The sequence below is a fragment of the Nicotiana sylvestris genome, chromosome 8 (assembly GCF_000393655.2).
Source record: "Nicotiana sylvestris chromosome 8, ASM39365v2, whole genome shotgun sequence".
Classification (NCBI taxonomy): Eukaryota; Viridiplantae; Streptophyta; class Magnoliopsida; order Solanales; family Solanaceae; genus Nicotiana; species Nicotiana sylvestris.
Window position 1 is genome coordinate 98,630,016 of NC_091064.1, and position 24,594 is coordinate 98,654,609.

At 39.5% G+C, this 24,594-nt stretch overlaps 1 long non-coding RNA gene across 3 annotated transcripts; it reads left to right on the forward strand.

Annotated features, from left to right (window-relative positions):
* Window positions 1-7,430: 7,430 nt before the first annotated feature.
* Window positions 7,431-24,034, forward strand: LOC104240907 (uncharacterized). Of its 3 annotated transcripts, XR_011401775.1 has the most exons (8): window positions 7,431-7,617; window positions 7,805-7,917; window positions 8,088-8,170; window positions 8,269-8,401; window positions 8,492-8,576; window positions 8,679-8,765; window positions 23,439-23,581; window positions 23,724-24,034. It is a non-coding gene; the product is annotated as an uncharacterized lncRNA (long non-coding RNA). The 3 variants fall into 3 exon arrangements; XR_011401774.1 differs by having other exon boundaries at window positions 8,492-8,765; XR_011401776.1 differs by lacking the exon at window positions 8,679-8,765 and having other exon boundaries at window positions 7,432-7,617.
* Window positions 24,035-24,594: the final 560 nt, after the last annotated feature.

The window sequence follows — 24,594 nt, forward strand, 5'->3', positions numbered from 1 at the left end:
AAGCAAGATTCGGTCAGATCTTTCAAAAAAAGAACATGCTTCATGCGGAGTGGTCCATAGGCAAAAATCGCTCATACACGCTCACTTCATCTTTGCACGAAAACTCTTCGTGTTTCCGAACAAAGAGGGGCAGCGTGAGCACGTGATTTTTGTTTCGCACGACAATCGCTCCAAAAGGAAGTAAAAAATAATAATTGGCCCTGCTGTACAAATTTTGGATTTCTGTGCGGCACCTTGTTAATTTATTTGTGACTTCGGCCCATTTTTATTTATTTACTTTATTAAAACAAAATTCAAAAATATATATGTGTCCTACATAATTCGAACCGTAATCCGGTCGTTAAATAGAAAATCATAAACGGGCATCTTTGTCCGTGATTTTGTTTTGTTTGATTTTACTTGTCTTGAAATATTTTAGTATATAATTGTGTTGAGTGTGTATTTAATTTTTTGATTTTTGTTTAGTTTTGTTTTTAAATAAAAGAAATAAAAATAATAAAAAAAAAAGAGAGAGAAAAGGGCCCCTTCTTCTTCCGGATTGGGCCAATTTATTAAATTGGCCCAAAACAAACAACGTCCAAACCAGGCCTGCCCGGTCCAACACCAGTGATGCCCAGGTTGTCTAAACGACACCGTTTTAATCCAGTGTGGTCTGGGCCGTTGATCTCAAATTGATCAACGGCCAAGATCAATTCCCCATAACCCATAAACTAACCCGACCCGTCTTACCCGGACCGAACCCAAACCCTCAACACTTGAAACGACACCGTTCCACTTAACCATCAGATCCAGACCGTAGATCTAAATTGATCTAACGGTCGAGATCCGTCCACCCATTAACTATATAAGTTCATAACCTTACCCTGCCCCCCCCCCTATCCGATACCCAGCCTTCGTCTTCAACCTCATCCCCTTCAAACCCTAGAGCCGCCCCTGTATCCTTCACCATGGAAGCCGGCGGCATGAACGCCGGTGACCTTCCCCTTAACACCCTAGAACGCCCTTGCCATCCTGAACCCAAATCTATCAACCATGTAGTTCGAATCCCTCCCCACCTTCTCGAATCTTCATTTGAAGATTCGAGTCAAAACTCGATCTACTCAGTTTAACCCCAGTTTCATACCAGACACTCCCCAGACCCCTTCGTGACCAAACCATACTTGGTTTGGTCCGAATCTGATCAGGGAGGCATGAATCCCAGATCTGAGTTTGGAAATTTTGTGTTCCTCCGTCACTGGTTCAACCGAAGAGATTAAGGTCTAATTGACTTTAATCAAAGTGTTTCTCGTCTGAGAAACACTTCGTTTAAATTCCGTTCAGCCTTAAGAAGGCCTGACCAAGTCCGAGTTAAGGTTTTGATCTTTTGCGGTTTAAGGTGAGTTTTCTTTCTTTTCTTAGTTGTTTTGGTTCGTTTGATTGTTGTAAGGGTCTGTTCATTTTCTGTTTATGTCCTTGACCTCTATCAACTGTGCTTCAACCACTTTGCCTGAACCTCTGTTTGTTTGTCTAAATTCCCCCCTCCTATTCTGATAAAGCATTATGTATTAGTTTGTGCAAGTAGCTGATTTTCGAGTTTGGACTGACTAGTTGACTCCTCGAGTGTATTTCTGCTTAGTCAGTATAATTCGAACCATGTATCGATACTGTTTAAATGTCTGATTTTTGGCTACGATTGTGTATGTTAATGCTAATATAGTCGAGTCGACATGTGTCGTCAATTAGTTTCAACTGTCCGAACAATAACAAATCGATTTGCTTCTGTTGAACATTTGCCTGAATCAATTAAGAACCAAGTCCTGTTACTTATAGTCGTTAATATGATTTCAGAAACCTAAGGCTTGGTCTGTAACTGAAATCTGAGTTGATGGCATGTGCACTTGTGCACAGCATGTGCATTGTGCACAGCCTGTTTTCCTGCATAAAAAGGCTTTTGATTTTAAAAATGGTTTGACAGCATATGCTGTCAGATATATTCTACTGCCCATATTTGCTTTTGGTTAATAAAATGGGAAAGTTTAAGGCTGCCAGGGGAATGATGGGGTTTTATACTTAATTAGCTAAAGTGGAACTGAAAAGGAAAAGGCACATGGGAGGGGTGTTTGATATACTCTAAACAGGCTGTTAAAAGGGGAAGGTGAAGGCTTATAAAAGGAGGACCTGGGGACACAGGGGAGAGACAGAGATATACAGAGGATTGGAGAGATAGGCAGATTTGAGAGAAAGAAAGAGAGATAGAGACTGAACCTTGAAAGCTGAAAAAGAAAAACACACACACAGAGAGAGAACACTGAGAAAGAATTCTTTGATAGCTCAAATAGATTTCAGGACTGAACATTTGAGAGTTCAAATTCTGGAAACAGAAAATTGGAAAAGAATTTTTGTCTGATAACTCAGACAGACAAAAACTAGAAATTGCTTCCTTTCCTTTTGTTTTGATTTCACTAAATCTGGACCTGTTTTTGTGCAACACTAATTTCTCCCAACTGAGTCTGCTTGGTTGTTTGCTTTGTTCTATTCTGAGACTTGGTCTAGCTGGGATCTAGATTCTGCCCCAATTGTTTCGTTTGTTGCTGCTGCTGTTACTCTGATTCCTGTTGCTGCTGACCTTTCTGCTTCACTTCTTCTTTGCATTTCAATATTCAGTGTTCTCCAGGTACACATTCGAGTCCCCATATTGGTGTAACCTAAACAGTTTGAAAGCATGAAATGAAAAAGAGTTGAAGAAGTTCAAAGTTATTTGTCGTAATATTTGTGGTATATTAATGGGCCTGTGTAGTTGTTAGTTTACAATTCAACAGTACGAAAATGTATGTTAACTAACACTCATCTGAGTTTAGTCCTTCATGTTTTAGCTTGTAGTTGTTTTGTTAATACGGGGTATAGATACTCCAAACTTATACTATGCTGCTTTGTTTTATTTTATGTCCTTTTGCTGTGTCTCGTTAGGTAGTGCACAAGATCACATTCAAATCACCTTAGTAACAATGTCTAGTAGTTAATCCCTTTAATCTAGGCCAAATAAGTTCAGTTAAGTTCAACTCAAAAAATGTTCGGATTAGGTATTGCATTTCATCAATCTCATATGTAGTCTTTTTGTTCGACTGAAACATCCTCGCAAGGCATGACGTTTTTACTTTATAAGTAGTTAATCAGAAACTGACAAAAATCCGGATTAGGCCAAAGCCTATAATTGAATTAGCATGTACCTTTTCTTCTAGTTTTAGAGACAAATGCATTAGAAATGTAGCCATTTTAGGATATCCTTTTCTAAAATAGAGATGAGCCTCGCCAAACAAAGATGCAAAATTGCGGGGCCCTCAATAAATAACCATGGTAATTATTTAGAATTCAAGATAGGCCATTTAATAAATTTCATGGCCTTCTACGAAGACAATAACGCGTTTAGATTCTTTAGGCGCGACTTTAGTAAATTATATTCTTAAAAATCGGGTGCACATTGATGTGACCCAAGTCCAAGTCCCAACGGAGTCAAAATATGTTAACAACTACGGGTGCATTGATTGTGACGTGGTTCGATATGCATTTTCACGACGTTGCAATTCTGTAAAATAAATGATAATAATAAAAGCGGTTAAAACTTAATAAAAGCACATAAGTCACAACATGTATTTAAATCAGATATTTAGCCATTATAACAATTTAAGCGACCGTGCTAGAACCACGGGATTCGAGGGTGCCTAACACCTTCCCTCGGGTCAACAGAATTCCTTACTTAGAATTTCTGGTTCGCAGACTTCATTTGGAAAAGTCGAAAATCTCCTCGATTTGGGATTCAAGATAAACCGGTGACTTGGGACACCAAAAGCCAAACTTTTCCCAAGTGGCGACTCTGAATTAAATAAATAATCTCATTTCGAATATTGTCACTTAAATTGGAAAAACTCCCCTCGCGCATTAACCCTTCGGGGCTGGGCGCGCAAAAAGGAGGTGTGACATGAACAATGACTGCCAACTCCAAATTATGAACCGGATAGTTCTTCTCATGAATCTTCAACTGTTACAAGGATTACGTCCATACGGATGTTAGTAGCATTAGCTGCAGTGTATGGTCTTGAAATTCATCAAATGGATGTTAAAACGGCCTTCTTAAATGGAGAGTTGGAGGAAGAAATTTACATGGAACAACCTGAAGGGTTTGTGGTTCCAGGTAAAGAAAATAAGGTATGTAGACTTGTTAAGTCCCTTTACGGACTAAAACAAGCACCCAAACAATGGCATGCGAAATTTGACCAAACAATGTTGTCAAATGGTTTTAAGATAAATGAATGTGATAAATGTGTGTACATTAAAAATGTTCCAAATCACATAGTCATTGTTTGCCTATATGTGGATGATATGCTGATAATGAGTAATGACATTGCCAACATAAATGCGACTAAGCGTATGCTAACTAGCAAGTTTGATTTGAAGGACTTGGGAGTTGCAGATTTAATTCTGGGGATTAAGATCCAAAAGACTCCTCAAGGTCTGGCATTGTCACAATCTCATTATATTAAGACAGTACTTGAAAAATTCAAGCACTTAGGCTTTAAAGTTGCAAAGACTCCAATTGACGTGAATCATGCATTAGCAAAGAACAAAGGCCAAAGCATATCACAATTGGATTATGCTCGTGTGTTGGGATGCTTAATGTACATCATGAATTGTACGAGACCAGATATAGCTTGTGCTATAAGTAAACTAAGTCGATACACGAGCAATCCAAGTCAATCTCACTGGATGGCAATGAAACGAGTTTTGGGATATTTAGAACATACCCAAAACTTTGATTTGCACTACAGTAAATATCCTGCGTTGATTGAAGGATATTGTGATGCAAATTGGATCACCGGTTCAACTGATTCGAAGTCCACAAGTGGATATGTATTTACTATTGGTGGAGGAGCGGTATCTTGGAAGTCGTCCAAACAAATATGTATTGTCCGCTCTACAATGGAGGCTGAGTTCATAGCCTTAGATAAAGCCGGTGAAGAAGCTGAATTGCTCCGCAATTTCTTGGAAGACATTCCATTTTGGCCCAAACCGTTGGCATCAATATGCATACATTGTGATAGCCAAGCAACAATTGGAAAGGCTGGGAGCGTTATGTATAACGGTAAATCTCGTCATACACGACGAAGACATAAAACCGTTAGGCAACTACTCTCTAGAGGAATTATCACGATTGACTATGTAAGGTCAAGTGATAATGTGTCAGATCCACTTACAAAAGGCCTAACTAGAGAGGTAGTTGAGAAATTATCGAGGGGAATGCGACTATGGCCGAGAACAAGTCATTGTGGCGGTAACTCTACCTAGAAGACCGGAAATCCCAAGATCTAGGTTCAAGGAGATCAAACAAAGTCATTAATGACGGTTCAACATTGTCAACAAAAAGTTTAGTCCATTCTCGTGATGAGACAATGTTCAGTACCAAGGATAAAGCATTAAGGCTTTTTAATGATTTCTAAATTTGATACAGGGTATATCAAATAGTGTATCTACGGGATGCCACGTTTAGGAATCACCTATGTAAGTGTGAAGTGTTAGCCGCTTCAAGGAGAATTTTGCAAGGCCAATTCTCTACGCACTTATGAAACCAGGCAGTGTTCATGGCTGAAACGAACACAACAATGAGAACCAAAGACGGTTAAGGGATTGATTGTGTGACTTATGGTTGTCTAGGTATACACTAAAGTTCGACGGTTCAAAGATATCAAATCTACCGATTGACCGAGTATATCCGACATAAGTTCACTACGGAAAGTTCAAAGGGAAACCTACTTATCCAGATGCAATTAATCCTTGCTTGCAAATCACACAAGTTTTTCATGCATACTTCTGTGATATAGTCATTCCTCATTCATGTGGAGAATTGTTGAGTTTCTTTTTAATATAGAAAGGTATTAAAAAGAGGGTGAATGGGAAATGGAGGGAAATAAAAATTTTGAGTAAAATTTTAAGTTTCTCTCTCCTTTTAATGAGACATTGTCCCTCATTGGTAGAGGAAAAGGAGTTTGGTGGGTTTATATACAAATGCACTTCATGTAGCTCTTAAAGAGTTAAGAAGAAGGCAAGCCTCGCGCCGTCGCTCGCTCGCTCCTCGCTCGGCTCGGCTTCGGCTAAGGCTACGGCTTCGGCTTCGGCTTCGGCTTCATATTCGGATTCGGATTTGGATTTGGATTTGGATTTGGATTTGGATTTGGTCAAATGATCGATTGATTGATTAATTTTTTGGACCAAATTTATTTGTTAATAGTAGATATTAACGTAATATTATCCGTGTTTGTAACAGATATGTTCCAATCTGTGTATTGTACCACAAGTTGCAATAGCAGCCGCCTAGTGCTCCTCCCACCATGGCTAAGTGTTTGCTCCATAACAAGCTAGTGCATGCTCCACCATGGCTTGCTCCATACCAAGCTAGTGCATGCTCCACCGTGGAGAGGGGGTGGGTCTCACAACTGACTGCTATAAATATGAACAGCAGCAGTTGGAGAAAAACACACCGAAACAGAATTGAGAGCTATTGATCTTCTCTTCACCGAAAACTCAACGTTGGCTATAATTTGCATTCCTTCCTCTCAGAATTTCCATTCGACTTCTGAGTTTTCCTCCCTTGTTCTGCATTGTTTTAAACTACAAACAAAGCATCTGTAAGTGTGATTTGCTGCCGAACTTTGTATTCGCTGAAACACTGGGGTTTGAAGTACCGCTACACCAGTGTGTAATTCGTTCTATCCTGGGAGGAAATAATCCATAACCTTGGGTACTAGGAGGGGATTAAATTCCTTAAGGAAACATTGTGAATTCAGTGGGCTCGAATTAATTTCTGTTTTATTTATATTTACGTTTATAAGCTAACGTTCTAATTTCCAGAATCATTATTTACAAATACAGGCATAATAATAACAAAATCATCGCCAAATAGCAAGACGAACTCATGAGAATTGTTCGAAAAGAGAAGAAAAGAAGTAAGGAGTCATTTTCCGCTGCCAAAAAAAGAAAAAGGTTATGGAAAATTTGAATTTCTACTGCCAAAAGCAAGAGTAAACCATGTGAACTGTTCAAAGAGAGAAGAGAAGATGTAAAGCGAGTTATTTTTTCATTGCTAAGAAAAGAAGAAGGTTATGGGAAATTATAATTATTACTGCCAAATAGCACCAAGAAAAGAAAAAGGGTTTTTGATATTTAATTTCTACTGCCAATTAGGAAGAGCAACCCATGTGATTGTTTGAAGAAGATAAAAGAAGTGAAGAGAGAAAAATTTCACTGCCAAGAAAAGAAGATGGTTATGGAAAATATTAATTTCTACTGCCAAATATGGCAAGAGAAAACCATGTGATTTGTTTGAGACGAGAAGAAAAGAAGTAAAGAAGTGATGGAGATTGGCACATGCATGGAGCTATTCTCCCGACAGAGATATTTTATTTTCGTTACATTTTAGAACTCTAGCCTGGAAGCAAGCAAAATAGTTACTGGCATTGGCATTCGAAATAGAGATGAACTATCAGACCAACTCATTCACCTCTAGTTACTCGCAATTTTTCTTTCTCTCGAAAAGGAAAAAATTCTCTCATTTGCTTTCTCGGATCTGCCTTTTTAAGAAGAACAAATGTATTCTTTCATGCATTCTATTTCTCTTTGCATCTCTTTCTTCTGGTTTTGGCTTATACTCTTTCTCTTCTTCAGTGTTTTAACTAGCTAAAACTTGGCAGTCCATTGTTTTAACAGAACGAATCTTTACACATGCAATATTATAAGCACGAACAAACAACTGCTTAATTATTTGAATATTTTGCAGGACGGCAACGAGCTACTTGTTAGCTTTGCTAGCAATGTTGACAACTATAATGGCCCAAAAGGAACTGATGGTCAACATCACCATACTTCACAGCGCCACTGCTGAAGGCGCAGGTATAATATTTACTGCAAAGTACATTATGCAACAGAGAAACGAGAGTCACGCGCAGACTAGTATACTAATTAGTAAAATAGTTGAGTACACAATCATTAAGCAACAGAGAAAGAGAATGACATGCGGACTTGTATACTAAGTATTTAATTTTTTTTTGAGTCACTAACAGTGTGCCTCGACGGGAGCCCCCCGGCATATCATCTTGATCGGGGATATGGCACAGGACTTCGCAGCTGGATCATCGTCATTGATGTTAGTTACATTTACTTCTTCTTCTTCTTCTTCTTCTTCTATTATTCATCTTCTTTTCATCTTTATCATAACCAAGTTGCCAAATCTTCAATTATTAGGGCGGTGGTTGGTGCTCTAGTATCTCGGATTGACATAATCGTTCAAATAGCGTCTTAGGTTCTTCCACAAAGATGCTGCCACCACTAGTCTGATTTTCGGGGATTCTTCATAACGATCTTAGAATTAATCCAGGTGAAGCTATAAAATATTTACTATTCTCTTGCTTTGTCATTTTTCTTCGTATTTTAGCGGCTACTAATTTGTAAATATTTGAGTTGGCAGACTTTTACAATTGGAATAGAGTTAGGGTCAGATATTGTGATGGGTCTTCATTCGTTGACAGGTGATAGTTGAAGATGTTGATCCTGTAAGTAGTACTGCTTCCCTAGTATTGAAAACAAAATTGCGCAGTAGCATTTGTTCTGCTTTACAACTCTTTTGATATGAAATGTTTTCCAATCTACATTAGGATACCAAACTTTATTATAGAGGAGCAAGAATCTTCAGAGCCATTATGAATAATTTATCCAGAAAGGGAAGGCAAACGGCTGAAAATGTAAGATTCAACTGATATCACTACAACATTTTAGGCCTTTAACCACACTTTCTGGCCTAAGACAACGCTTTTTCAGGAGTGGCCTAAACTAACGTAACTTTTACCCTAAAGAGTAACAAAAACCACACTTGTTGTACCCTCAACAGCAACACTTTTCGTGTACTAGGGCAACACATTAGTAGTGTGGTCTTTGTTACTCTTTAAGCCACACTTTTCAAACGTAGCGCCTAATACAACACTTGTGAAGCGTGGCTTTTGCTGCGATATAGGCATTTGCCAATCTCTAAGGCCACACTTTTGAAGCGTGGCAATTTTGTCTAAGCAATAAAGTAATTTTTTATATTTATATAAGTCATGCTTTTGTAATCAATAGTTTACATTTTTTAAAATATTCGATAAGCACTCAATTAACTTGAAGAGGACATAAGAATAATTCAAATACATATATTAGTAATGAACTTCAAAAAACGAATAAATCTCGTGTGTAATACAACAACAAATAAAGCAAATTGCTTCAAGGTGCATGCTAACAATTAACTTTGCAAAATCAAATGTATTTATTATAATATCAAGAATAACAAAAATTGTAATTGTCCAAAGTCTTCATCATTAAACTCCAACAGATCAAATAGTATTTTGGCTACCATTTCCAATTTGCTCACCGGAACTTTCCTACAAGTTCAAAATGAAATTAGTAATTAGATAGAAATCAATAACATGCTTACAATAATACTACTCTATGTTATCTTAACATCTTTTCCCATAGCTACTAATTTTTTCAGAATATCAAATGTCACGATCCGGATTTTTCACCCTTGGGAGTCGTGATGGCGCCTACTAGTGTGATCTAGGCAAGCCAATCCTTTGAACTAAATTACTTCACTATCCATTTATTACTTTTTAACAATCATAAAGCAGTATTGTATAAACAGTGGAAATTTAAAGCAGCAATAAACAATTAAGGATGGGGGGGGGGGGAGAACATGCTTCCGGGAATAACAGGTAAAAACAGAATATCAAGAGAATTATAAAGGAACAAAAATCCAACTACTAACAAGGATAAGGGAAACAAAGGCAGAATTCACTTTCATTTCGCATCTTGTTGCAGGCGTGCAACCTGCTCCCATTTTACGTATCTCGTTGCAGACGTGCAACCCGCTCTCATTTCAGGTATCTCGTTGCAGGCGTGCAACCCGCTCCTATTTCATTTATCTCGTTGCAGGCGTACAATCCGCACCCATTTCATTTATCTCGTGGCAGGCGTGCCACCCGCTTCCATTTCATTTATCTCGTGGTAGGCGTGCCACCCGCTCCCATTTTATTTGTCTCGTTGCAGGCGTGAAACCCCCTCCCATTTCATTTATCTCGTGACAGGCGTGCCACTCGCTCCCATTTCATTATCTCGTGGCAGGCGTGCCACCCGCTTCCATTTCATTTATCTCGTGGCAGGCGTGTCACCAGCTCCCATTTCATTGATCTTGTGGCAGGCATGTCACCCGCTCCCATTTCATGTATCTTGGGGCAGGCGTGCCACCCGATCCCAATTACAAATCAACAACAATCACAAAGAATCCCGGCAAGTGAACAAGAGCAATATAACGATATCCCGGCAAGGGAACAATAATATTTCAACAACATCCTGGCAAGAGAACAATAATATCAAAATAAACATCCTGGGAAGGGATCAGTATTATGACAATAACATCCCGACAAGGGAACAATGATGATAATAACAAGTGAAGCGCAATAAACCACAACGAAGTCACAACAATTACAATACAAGACTCACGGGCATGCTTGACACTGACGTATAGATATTCGTCACCATGCCTATACGTCGTACTCCACAAATAACACGTAGCAAATAAGACACAACTCCTAATCCTTCAAGCTAAGGTTAGACCAATCACTTACCTCGATGCCACGAACACAATTCACGTTTCAATTATAGCTTTACCCCTTGATTCCACCACCAATTCGCTCGTATCTAGTCACAAGTTACTTATTTATATCAATAAATGCTAAATGAATCAACCCCAATGCATGAAATGAGTTTTCCAAAGTTTTACCCAAAAAGTCAAAAATCGCCCTCGGGCCCACATGGTCAAAACTCGAGGTTCGAACTAAAACCCGATTACCCATTCCTCCACGAACCCAAATATATAATTTGTTTTGAAATCGGACCTCAAATCGAGGTCCAAATCCCCAACTTTTGAAAAACCTAGGTTCTACCCAAAACACCCAATTTTTCCCCATTAAAATCATTGATTTGAGTTTAAATCATGTTAAAAGATTTTAATGATTGAAGAAAATGAGTTAAAATTAACTTACAATCGATTTGGAAGAAGAGTTGTTCTTGAAAAATCGCCCAACGGAGTTTGTGTTTTGAAAAGATATGAAAATTATTGATTTTCGGCTAAGTATAAAAGTTGCAGGTCGCAAGTATAGGAAATGCGAACAGGGGTTCGCAATTGCGAACCCCGACCTCTGCTAAGTTGGAATTGCGAAACAGGGCTCGCATTTGCGAACCCTTCAGAAAATTTGGACTTTCGCATTTGCGAAACATATGTCGCATTTGCGATACATCAGCATTCTAGCCATCATCGCATTTGCGAGAGGCTGTTCGCAAATGCAAAGTCACATTTGCGAGAATAAAGTCGCATTTGCGACTCAGGCTGCCAGTCCACTTTTTCGCGTTTGTGATGGTTTGTCGCATTTGCGAGCAAGGCTTCGCAAATAGACCTGATCATACCAGCTGAGAAATCTGCAGTTTTCCAAGTCTAAAAATTCACCCCGTGTACTATCCAAAACTCACCCGAGCCCTCGGGGCTCCAAACCAAACATGCACACAACCTAAAAAAATCATACATACTCGCTCGCGCATTCAAATCACTGAAATTACCTCAACAACTATGAATTTAGCATCAAAATCATGAAATTTTCTTAAGAACTTCAAACTTTCAAATTTTCTCAAAAAGATCTGATTCACATCATTTCAAATCCGTTTCTTACCAAACTTCACAGACTTATCTTAAATCATATATAATACTTGTACCAGGCACCGGAACCAAAATACGAGCCCGATACTATCAAGTTCTAATCACAATTCATTTCCAAATCTCATTATTAATTTCAGAAAACAATTTTCTTTTAAAATTCATTCCAAATCTCATTTCTTTATCAATTTTCTTAAAAAGTCCGATATTTTCCTACGGACCCTCCGGGACCGTCAAATCACGGGTCCGGGTTCGTTTATCCAAAATATTAACCGAAGTGAAATTAATTCATTTTACAGTCAAAATTTATCATTTTTCACGGATTTTCACATAATAGCTTTCTGGCTATGCGCTCGGACTGTGCACGCAAATTGAGGTGATGCTAGAAGAGGTTTTTAAGCCCTCAGAATGCAAAATTTTATTTTAAAACAAGTGATGACCTTTTGGGTCATCAAATTCTCCACCTCTAAAACAACCGTTTGTCCTCGAACGGATAGAAGAAAGAAGTACCTGAGTCGGGGAAATGATGGGGATAACGGCTCTGCATATCAAACTCGAACTCCCAGGTCGATGTCTCAGCAGGATGACCTCTCCACTGAACACAAATAGAAGGAAAACTCTTCGATCTCAACTGATGAACCTGCCGGTCTAGAATAGCTACCGGCTCCTCCTCATAAGAGAAGTCCTTGTCCAACTGGACAGTGCGGAAATCAAACACGCGAAATGGATCGCCGTGATACTTCCGAAGCATGGATACATGAAACACTGGATGTACGGCTAATAAGCTCGGCGGCAATGCAAGTCTATAAGTCACCTTTCTCACTCGATCAAGAATCTCAAACGGGCCAATGAACCTAGGGCTAAGCTTGCCCTTCTTCCCAAATCTCATCACGCCTTTCATAGGCAACACTCGAAGCAATACCCGCTCACTGACCATGAATGCCAAATCACGAACCTTGCGGTCGGCGTAACTCTTTTGCCTGGACTGAGCTGTACGAAGCCTATCCTAAATGATCCTGACCTTGTCCAAGGCATCCTGCACTAGATCCGTACACAACAACCGAGCCTATCTCGGCTCAAACTATCCAACCGGTGACCAATACCGCCTACCATACAAAGCCTCGTACGGAGCCATATAAATACTCGACTGATAGCTATTGTTGTAGGCAAACTCTGCTAATGGCAAAAACTGATCCCACGAGCCTCCAAAGTCAATGACACAAGCTCGAAGCATATCCTCCAAAATCTGAATGGTCCTCTCGGACTGCCTGTCCATCTGAGACTGAAACGCTGTGCTCAACTCAACCTGTGTGCCCAACTCTCATTGAACTGCTCTCCAGAAATGTGAGGTAAACTGCGTACCTCGGTCCGAAATGATAGACACGGGCACACCATGAAGGCGAACAATCTCCGGGATATAGATCTCAGCTAACCTCTCGGAAGAATATGAGACTGCCATAGGAATGAAATGCACTGACTTAGTCACCATATCAACAATAACCAATACTGCATCAAACTTCCTCTGAGTCCGTAGGAGTCCAACAATGAAATCCATAGTGATACGCTCCCACTTCCACTCAGGAATCTCAATCTGCTGAAATAAACCATCGGGCCTCTGATGCTCATACTTAACCTGCTGACAATTCAAACACCGAGCCACATATACAACGATATCCTTCTTCATTCTCCGCCACCAATAATGTTGCCTCAATCCTGATACATCTTCGCGGCGCCCGGATGAATAGAGTACCGGGAACTATGGGCCTCCTCTAAAATCAACTCTCAAAGCCAATCCACATTAGGCACACAAACTCGACCGTACAATCTCAAAACTCCATCATCACCTAAGGTAACATGCTTGGCACCTCCGTGTTGCACTGTGTCTCTAAGGACACACAAATGGGGATCATCATATTGTCGATCACGGATACGCTCCAATAAAGAAGAACGAGCGACCGTGCAAGCTAACACACGACTGGGCTTAGAAACATCCAACCTCACGAACTGATTGGCCAAAGCCTGAACATCCAAAGCAAACGGCCTCTCACCGACCGGAATATAAGCAAGACTGCCCATACTAGATGACTTCCTACTCAAAGCATGGGCCACCACATTGGCCTTTTTCGGATGATATAAGATGGTGATATCATAGTCCTTCAATAACTCCAACCACCTTCTCTGCCTCAAATTCAACTCCTTTTGCTGGAACAAATACTGAAGACTCTTGTGATCCGTGAACATATCACATGCCACTCCATACAGATAATGCCTCCAAATCTTCAATGTGTGAACAATGGCTGCCAACTCCAAATTATGAACCAGATAGTTCTTCTCATGAATCTTCAACTGCTGCAAAGCATAGGCAATGACCCTGCCATCCTGCATCATCACTGCACCCAATCCAATATGAGATGCATCACAATAGACTGTATAAGGCTGAACCTGTGGGCAAAACCAACACCGGTGCCGTAGTAAAAGTTGTCTTGAGCTTCTGGAAGCTCGCCTCACACTTGTCCGACCATCTGAATTAGGCACCCTTCTGGGTCAACCTGGTCATCGGAGTTGCGATAGATGAAAACCCCTCCACAAACTGACGATAGTAGCCTGCTAATCCTAAGAAACTCCGAATCTCTATAGTTGATGCTGGTCTAGGCTAGTTCTTGACTGCCTCAATCTTCTTCGGATCAGCCTAAATACCCTCTGTTGATACAACATGACCTAGGAATGCAACTGAACTCTACCAGAACTCACACTTCGAAAACTTAGCATACAACTGACTATCCCTCAAGGTTTGAAGAAACACTTTAAGATGCTGCTCGTGCTCCTCCCAGTTGCGGGAATAGATCAAAATATCATCAATGAAGACTATCACGAACGAATCCAAATAAGGCCTGAACATTCGGTTCATCAGATCCATAAATGATGTCGGGGCATTTGTCAACCCGAATAACATCACCAAGAACTCATAATGACCGTACCGAGTGCGGAAAGCTGTCTTAGGGACATTGGATGCCCTAATCCTCAACTGATGGAAGCCAGATCTTAAGTCAATCTTCGAAAATACCTTGGTACCCCGAAACTGATCAAACAAATCATCAATCCTCAGCAATGGATACTTATTTTTGATTGTAACCTTGTTCAACTGCTGGTAATCAATACATATTCTCATCGATCCATCTTTCTTCTTAACAAACAACACTGGCGCACCCCAACGCGAAACACTTGGTCTAATAAAACCCTTCTCAAGCAAGTCTTGCAACTGCTCCTTCAACTCTTTCAACTCAGGCGGGGCCATACGATATGGCGGGATAGAAATGGGCTGAGTGCATAGAGCCAAATCAATGCAAAAGTCAATATCCCTATCGGGTGGCATACCCGGCAGGTCTGAAGGGAATACCTTGAGAAACTCACGAACAACGAACACAGAATCAATAGAAGGAACCTCAGCACTAGAATTACGAACATATGCCAAATAGGCCAAGCACCCCTTCTTGACCATCCGTCGAGCTCTCACATAAGAAATAACACTACGGGTAGAATGACCAAGAGTCTCTCTTCACTCTAAAAGAGGTAAACCCGGCAAGGCTAAGGTCACAGTCTTGGCATGACTGTCCAAGATAGCGTGGTAAGGTGATACCCAATCCATCCCCAATATGACGTCAAAATAAACCATGTCCAAAAGCAACAAACCTACACGAGTCTCAAGACCCCCAATCACAACTATACAAGAATGATAGACTCGATTTACCACAATAGAATCACCCACCGGTGTAGACATATAAACAGGAGTACTCAAGGAATAACTAGGCATGACCAGATACGGTGCAAAATAAGATGACACATAGGAGTATGTAGATCCCGGATCAAATAACACTAAAGCATCCCTACTACAAACTAGAATCATACCTTTGATAACTACATCGGAAGCCTCAGCCTCGGGCCTCGCTGGAAGAGCATAACATCGGGGTTGGGCCCACCATCCTGAACTACATCTCTGGGACGACCTACTGTTGGCTGGCCTCCACCTCTAGCGGCCTGAGCTCCACCTATAATACCCCTACCTCCACCTCTAGCAGGCTGGGCGGGCTGTGGAACACTCGGTGCCTTAACCATGGCACGGGAACCCTGATACTGAGAGCTGCTCGATGCTCGAGGGCAATACCTAGCAATATGCCTCGTGTTGCCACAAGTAAAACAAGCCCTCGGCTGTTGGGGCTGACGACCCTAGAAACTCTGAATTGGTGGTGCACTAATAGGAGCTGGTGGTTCACTGTAGGACTGTTGATCAAAATACTACATCTGAGGACCATGGCCACCTGAAGCACCGTGAGAAACCTGAAGTGCTGACTGGAAAGGCCTAGGAAGATGGCCTCTACCATACAAATCCCTACCTCCAAATGAGGTACCACTAAATCGGCCTTTGTCAGACCCCTGACCACCTCCTTGCGATAGAACCATCTCAACTCTCCGAGCCACATTGGCCGCCTCCTAAAAAGATATCTCACTCCTAGACTCCCTAGCCATCTGAAGACGAATCGGCTGAATGAGTCCATCAATGAACCTCTTCACCCTCTTTCTCTCAGTGGGAGTATGATAAGAGCATGACAAGCCAAGTCGATGAATTTGGCCTACTGGGTAACAGTCATAGAACCCTGCTGGAGACACTCAAACTGCCTCCTATAGGCCTCTCTCTACGTGATGGGGAGAAACCTCTGCAGAAATAGCTATGTAAATTGCTCCCAAGTCAAAGTTGGCGATCCGACTGGTCTAGCCAAGCAATAATCTCTCCACCAAGTCTTGGTGGATCGAGACAAGCGAAAAGTAGCAAAATCGACCACATTGGTCTCAACTATCCCCATGTTCCTGAGAACCTCATAACAACTGTCTAGATAATCCTGGGGATCCTCAAAAGATGCACCATTGAAAGTGGTAGTGAAGAGCTTGGTGAACCTGTCCAACCTCCACAAAGCATCGGCAGACATAGCTGCTCCATCACCGGTCTGAGATACCACACCCGGATGCCTACTCAGGAGTGCGAGTAGCAGGAGTCTAGGCCCCTCCTCTAGCCTGAGAGACGACTGGTGTTACAGGAAGCAAACCTGCCTAGGTGACACTCTCCATAAGGCCCACTAGACGGACCAGAGCATCCTAGAGTACTAGGGTAGCAATAAACCCCTCTGGGACCTGAGCTGGGCCCACCGGAACTGCCGAGGTCGGAAACTCATCATCAAAGTCAACCTGAGGCTCCGTCGCTGGTGTTGCTACTTTGGGCTGAGCTCTGCCCCTACATCAGCCTCTGGCATGGCCTCAGCCTCGGCCTCACCCTCTGCCCCTCGCGAGAGCTGCTGCTGGGCGCTCGGGCTGCTGGTCAGCGGATGAGGAAGCGCGTGTTCTTGGCATCTGCGAAAAAACGGAGTGGAATTTCAATTAGCATTAAGAAATCAAACTACACGACAGGAAAGAAAATTTGAAGTTTTCCTAACTCTGTAGCCTCTAGGGGATAAATACATACGACTCCGTACCGATCCCTCAGACTCTACTAAGCTTGTCTGTGAACTGTGAGACCCATGTAACCTAGAGCTCTCATACCAACTTGTCACGAACCAGATTTTTTACCCTCGGAAATCATGATGGTGCTTACTAGTGTGAGCTAGGCAAGCCAATCCTGTGAACTAAATTACTTCATTATCCATTTATTACTTTTTAACAATCATAAAGCAGTAATGTATAAACAGCAGAAATTTAATGTCAAGAGAATTATAAAGGAACCAAAATCCAACTACTAACAAGGATAAGGGAAACAAAGGCAGAATTCACACTTTCATTTTGCATCTTGTTACAGGCGTGCAACACGCTCCCATTTTACGTATCTTGTTGCAGACGTGCAACCCGCTCCCATTTCATGTATCTCGTTGCAGGTGTGCAACCCACTCCCATTTCATTTATCTTGTTGCAGGCGTGCAACCCGCTCTCATTTCATTTATCTCGTGGCAGGCGTGCCACCCGCTTCCATTTCATGTGTCTCGTTGCAGGCGTGCAACCCGCTCCCTTTTCATTTATCTCATGGAAGGCGTGCAACCCGCTCCCATTTCATTTATCTCGTGGAAGGTGTGCCACCCGCTCCCATTTCATTTATCTCGTGACATGCGTGCCACCCGCTCCCATTTCATTTATCTCGTGGCAAGCGTGCCACCCGCTCCCATTTCATTTATCTCTTGGCAGGCGTGTCACCCGATCCCATTTCATGTATCTTGTGGCAGGCGTACCACCCAATCCCATTTCATGTATCTTGTGGCAGTCGTGCCACCCGATCCCAGTTACAAATCAACAACAATCACAAAAATCCCGACAAAGGAACAAGAGCAATATAACTATATTTCGGCAAGGGAACAATAATATTTCAATAACATCCCGACAAGGAAACAATAATATCAAAACAAACATCCCTACAAGGGATCACTAGTATGACAATAACATCCCGGCAAGGGAATAATGATGATAATAACAAGTGAAGCACAATAAAACTATAACGAAGTCATAACAATTATAATACAAGACTCACAGGCATGCTTGAAACCAACGTATAGATACTCGTCACCATGCCTATACGTTATACTCCACAATTAACACGTAGCAAATAAGACACAACTCATAATCCCTCAAGTTAATGTTAGACCAAACACTTACCTCGATGCCACGAACACAATTCACGTTTCAATTGTAGCTTTACCCCTTGATTCCACCATAAGTTACACAATTCACGTATCTAGTCATAAGTTACTTAATTATATCAATAAACACTAAATGAATCGACCCCAATGCATGAAAATGAGTTTTCCAAAGTTTTACCCAAAAAATCAAAAATCGCCCCTGGGCCCACATGGTCAAAACTCAAGGTTCGAACCAAAACCCGATTACCCATTCCCCCACGAACCCAAATATATAATTTTTTTTAAAATCGGATCTCAAATCGAGGTCCAAATCCCCAATTTTTGAAAAAATATAGGTTTTACCCAAAACACCCAATTTTTCCCCATTAAAATCATTGATTTGAGTCGAAATCATGTTAAAAAATGTTAATGATTGAAGGAAATGAGTTAAAACTAACTTACAATCGATTTGGAAGAAGAGTTGTTCTTGAAAAATCACCCTAGGGAGTTTGTGTTTTGAAAAGATGTGAAAAATGGTTGATTTTCGGCTAAGTATAAAAGTTGCAGGTCGCAGGTATGGGAAATGCGAACCCCAACCTCCGCTAAGTTGGGAATTGCGAAACAGGGCTCCATTTGCGAACCCTTCAGAAAATTTGGACTTTTGCATTTGCGAAACATATGTCGCATTTGCGATACATCAGCATTCCAGCCATCATCGCATTTGCGAGAGGCTGATCGCAAATGCGAAATTGCATTTGCGAGAATAAAGTCGCATTTGCAAACCCTTCAGAAAATTTGGACTTTTGCATTTGCGAAACATATGTCGCATTTGCGATACATCAGAATTATAAAGGAATCAAAATCCAACCACTAACAAGAATAAGAAAAATAAAGGCAGATTTCACTTTCTTTTCACATCTTGTTGCAGGCGTGCAACCCGATCCCATTTCCTGTATCTCGTGCCAGGCGTGCCACCCGCTCCCATTTCATGTATCTTGTGGTAGGCGTACCACCCGCTCCCATTTCATTATATCTTGTGCTACGCGTACCACCCGCTCCCATTTCATGTATCTTGTGGTAGGCGTACCACCCGCTCCCATTTCATTATATCTTGTGCTAGGCGTACCACCCGCTCCCATTTTATTATATCTTGTACTAGGCGTACCACCCACTCCCATTTCATTATATCTTGTGGTAGGTGTACCACCCGCTCCCATTTCATTATATCTTGTGGTAGGCGTACCACCCGCTCCCATTTCATTATATCTTGTGCTAGGCATACCACCCGCTCCCATTTTATTATATCTTGTGCTAGGTGTACCACCCGCTCCCATTTCATTATATCTTGTACTAGGCATACCACCCGCTCCCATTTTATTATATCTTGTGCTAGGTGTACCACCCGCTCCCATTTCATTATATCTTGTGGTAGGCGTACCACCCGCTCCCATTTTATTATATCTTGTGGTAGGCGTAATACCACCCGCTCCCAGTTACAAGCCAACAATAATCACAAGGAATCCCGGCAAGAGAAAAAAGAGCAATATAACAACTTCCCGGCAAGGGAACAATGATATTTCAACATCCCGACAAGGGAACAATACTATCAAAACAAACATCCCGGCAAGGGAACAATAATATCAAACAAACATCCCGGCAAGGGAACAATGGTGATAATAACATATGGAGCGCAATAAACCACAACGGAGTCATAACAATTATAATACAAGACTCACGAGCATGCTTGACACCAACGTATAGATACTCGTCACCATGTCTATACGTCGTACTCCACAATTAACATATAGCAAATAAGATACAACTCCTAATCTCTCAAGCTAAGGTTAGACCAAACACTTACCTCGCTTTGCAACCAATTCAAAATTCCAACAAGCCTTTGCCTCGCGAATTCGTGCCCGATAATATGACAAAGTCCAAAATCACGATACGGAACTACCGAAATGGTAAAAACTTTTATCCGAGTTCGTTTGCTCAAAATGTTGACCGAAGTCAACTCAGTTGAGTTTTAAAGCTCTAGTTCACAATTTAATCCATTTTTCACATAAAAACCTTCCGGAAAATTATACGGACTGCGCACGCAAATCGAAAAATTATTGATACCGGTTTTCAAAGTCTTAAAACATCGAGATGATTATTTAATTTAAAGATGACATTTTGGGTATTACAAAGATGCCAAAATTGTTCCTATGTACCAGCACTAAGCAAGATATGCATAAAAATGAAAATGGAGATAATATAGTATAGGATACAAATAACACTGATATATTAACATAATATATGCATTTTTCCCAGGGCTAGATACCACAAATGACGATAACATATTTTTTTCCACATACAAAACATACACTACTTAAAAGTAACAACAATTACAGTACTATCACATAATAAGTATGATATATATATATATGTTACAATATTGAGATCAAAATGTAATATTTATGTTGTAATGATTCAAGTTACAGAACCTATGGATAATAATCATGCTTTATTGGCCTTTGTATTTTCTTATCATCTACTTTCTCTCTAGAGTTGTATATGCTATTTGGTCCTAAAACTAGCATATTAGAAATTCTTTCTATTACCAGAATAGCTATATATTCTTTCCACTGCCAGATATTTAAAATTCTTCAATTACTAGTTTAGTATAACTCGTTACTTCCTTGTGTTTAACTATTGTATATTAATAGCAAAATTCATAAGTGAACTTCTTTTCTGAAATGAAAAGTTCACTTCAGTGGATTATCTTCGTATCATTTTTCTTCAAATAAGAAGACCACAGAACAAATGTTTCAAATGTATATAATTATATTTCACAAGATATAAATCCTTCCTAGTAAATTATAGTATAGTTGCCTAGTATCCTAACAATACAACATGTATCTCTAAGGAAACCCAAACATAAGTGTTCATTAAAAAAAATTCACAAATACTCATGGAGATGATTCAACAAATATAAGAGGTTAAAAATCCTATTGCTAATTTGCCACTATTACAGAGTTTTTACCTGTAATAGTACCGTTGGAGGGTGTGGGTAAGCTAGAAGGAATTTACAATACTCAAATATAAAATGATCTAGCCTGCACATAAAAATATATAAACATAACATTCCAGCCAAGAATTCAAGTGAAGAAACAACAGACTTAAGCCAAGCAAATACAACGAAAAGAGATCCAAATATATGCAGTGCAAAGTTGACTTGTTGTACCTGAAGTTTCTGTTTGCTAACAGTCACATGGTAGTGAAACAGTTGATGAAGTTAATATATCCAGATGACCAAGATGCTCCCCATACAAAACAGATTCAAGAAAATATTTTGATTATAAATTACTCATATCAGTGAAAGTTCGAAAATCCGAAATACATTTAACATAGCAGTCTCACATCTTTGAAATCTTTCGCTCAAACTAATCTCAAGCACTAAAACAGAGCGAAAAAAAGTATGCAAAAGTAAGCACATCTGATGTTACACTACCCAGATTACAATCAATCAGTCAAGTCTGAAATAAAGATCATTATGGTGTATGTGTATATGATATTAAGAAAATTCAAAACTAGTACCAAACGAAATGCAGATAAGATCTTCACTAACTGGCACAATGCTTCTCTTCATAACATTGTTTTTGAAGTTCATGGACATCAACAGATCTTCATCAAATTGCCTTTTTCTTTTCAAACTTGGCCAAGACATTATAAAACTTCACATTAATTATCACAGTTTCTAAAAGATTTTCACCAACTTGGTCTCCTTCTTTTCAAACTTTAGATGGTATTAATTTGTTCTTTATAAGAAAGGAGATTAATAAAATATAAGTGAAGAACTATTTCTAATTTTTGACCAACTTTTTCAACCAGGAATAAAAAGGGCATGGCAACAGAGAAAGTTCATTATATAGTTGGTAGGTCACTGCTTCTTATCCAATAGCTCTTGAAGCACTCAAAAATTATTTAATAAAATGAAATATGATTTCAATAATAAAGTTATATAACAACAGAGAATTAAATAATTTTCTAATACTAAACCAATATAAGAATGAACATATAAGACCTAAAAACAACTAATAACACCTAAAAAAAATGTTGTATTACCTGATGCCTTATTATTCCTTACATAGCCAAAATAAGAGCAAGCAAGCAATAACCAAAAAAACTTTCTGACGAGTTAGAAAACAAAAAAGGTTAAATTCCTCCCCAAAAAAGGAAAAGCTTATAGGGTTTATCAGTATCGATTACCTCTGCGGAAGTGCGTGAAGGATTGAAGCCTTGAACATCCTTGTATTCCTTGTGGAGGTAAAACTGCTAGAAGCCTGAAGAAACTCACAAAGATGGTGTCGATGGAGATTTCAAAATTTGGCGGAGGTGTCGAAGACTCGCAGCAAAAAACCTAATGAACGATTTCAAAAAGATGGTCCTAATACCTGATTTGCTCTTTCAAAACAGTGAAAATATTTGAATATTTCACCAAAAGTAATAAAAGGGGGAAATATTTTTTTGGGTTATTTTATAGCACACTTGGAAAGTGTTTCTTTTAGAATATAAAATTAGCACGCTCCTAGTGTTTCCACATGAATGAATAAGTGTTGTCAATTATTTTATGTTTTGGCAACACTTAAATTGCGCTGTCTAATCACTTAAAATGAAAGTTTCTTAAGCATGGCTTAAAAATCGTAGCCAAAAGTTATCAACAAAGGCCACCCTTTAAAAGCGTTTCTATAGACACCTTTGACAACACTTTTCAAGTGTTGCCTAAAGTAAGTGTGGCCTTAGGCCAAATTTGTTGTAGTGATTATTAATGCAACCTTGAATAATTATACGCTGGCTTAATGTGCAGTTACTTATATGAACCTTGCAATCCTTCCAGACACGTTGAGGATCGAGATAGTCAGGAACCAAAATGTTACTAACCTGGAATTAGTATTTTAATACATACCTTCCAATTAGATAATTAAGTAATGGCCTTCTTCATTCTTTTTGTTTCATTTTGTTTTTGTTTTTGTTTTTGAATATAGATTTTGGAGTGTTCTTAAAGGCATTCTTTGGACTCACCCCTTCGTTTACGAGGGGTTATTTCATAACCTCTTGTTATTCCCATGGTCAAATTCAATCGGCGAGGTATTGGTTCAGTGCTAACTCTCCAAGATTACTTAATAAGGTAATTCTCTTTTTCTTTACTATATAAAGTTTGATCAATACATGCCACTTTTGTTGTTTTTTAATTTTATTATGTGCGGATTATTCTTAATTTTAATTTACGAGTTAATAACAGATGTTGCTGTAACATTTTATCTGTGTAGACAACTGCGGAAGCTGTTGCGGATTGGTACTTTGATAGAGCAGTGTTTCATCAATACATAGACCCATACCCTTGTGCTAGAGATTGTTGGTCAACTTCATGAAACGAAATGCTCTACTGAGATGCGTAAAACTAATTCAGTTCTATTCAGCGAATGAAAAGCAAACTTTGTTTCGTGTCCAAATATTGTTTTTTCCGTTGACAATGACGTGCTTGCTAACCATATATGTTTGAAAGATGAGGAATCATCTATTTGAAACAAGCTACAGTTAATGTTCTTAACATAAATTAAGTAATCCTTAGAACTTTTCAGGATTCAAATTCAAGAACTAAGGTGCAGCATCATTATTAATTATTTACCGTATTCCGTTGACATATGATCATGAAATCCACACAGAAAGGTTTCTCTAATTCTTAATTAGCAAAAAGGCTATAAGCTTTGATAATACAATTAATGAACTGTCAACAAATATTTTCTCATAGTAATTAATGAGATTTCATTAATGTCTCCACTGAAACAATTAGGGTGAGAGACCGAGCGATGTATCTGAATATATGAACTTTTTCAGCCTTTAAAATGAATGAAATGTATGTTCATCCATAACAAGCGTTACAGATCAAAATACTACTCCCTCCGGTCCAAAATAAGTGATTTTTTGGTTTTTTTCTTGTGGTCCAAAATAAGTGATTTTTCCAGATTTCAAGAGTGAATTAATTATTTTTTTCCTACATTGCCCTTGGAGTAATTAATGTTGGAGTATGTGTTAGGAGTGTTTATGTGAAGAGATAGTGAAGGTTAATATGGTCAATTTTATTGCTAATTAATGTTAAAAGGTGAATTTTTAATATGTGTGAAAACAACCAAAAAATTA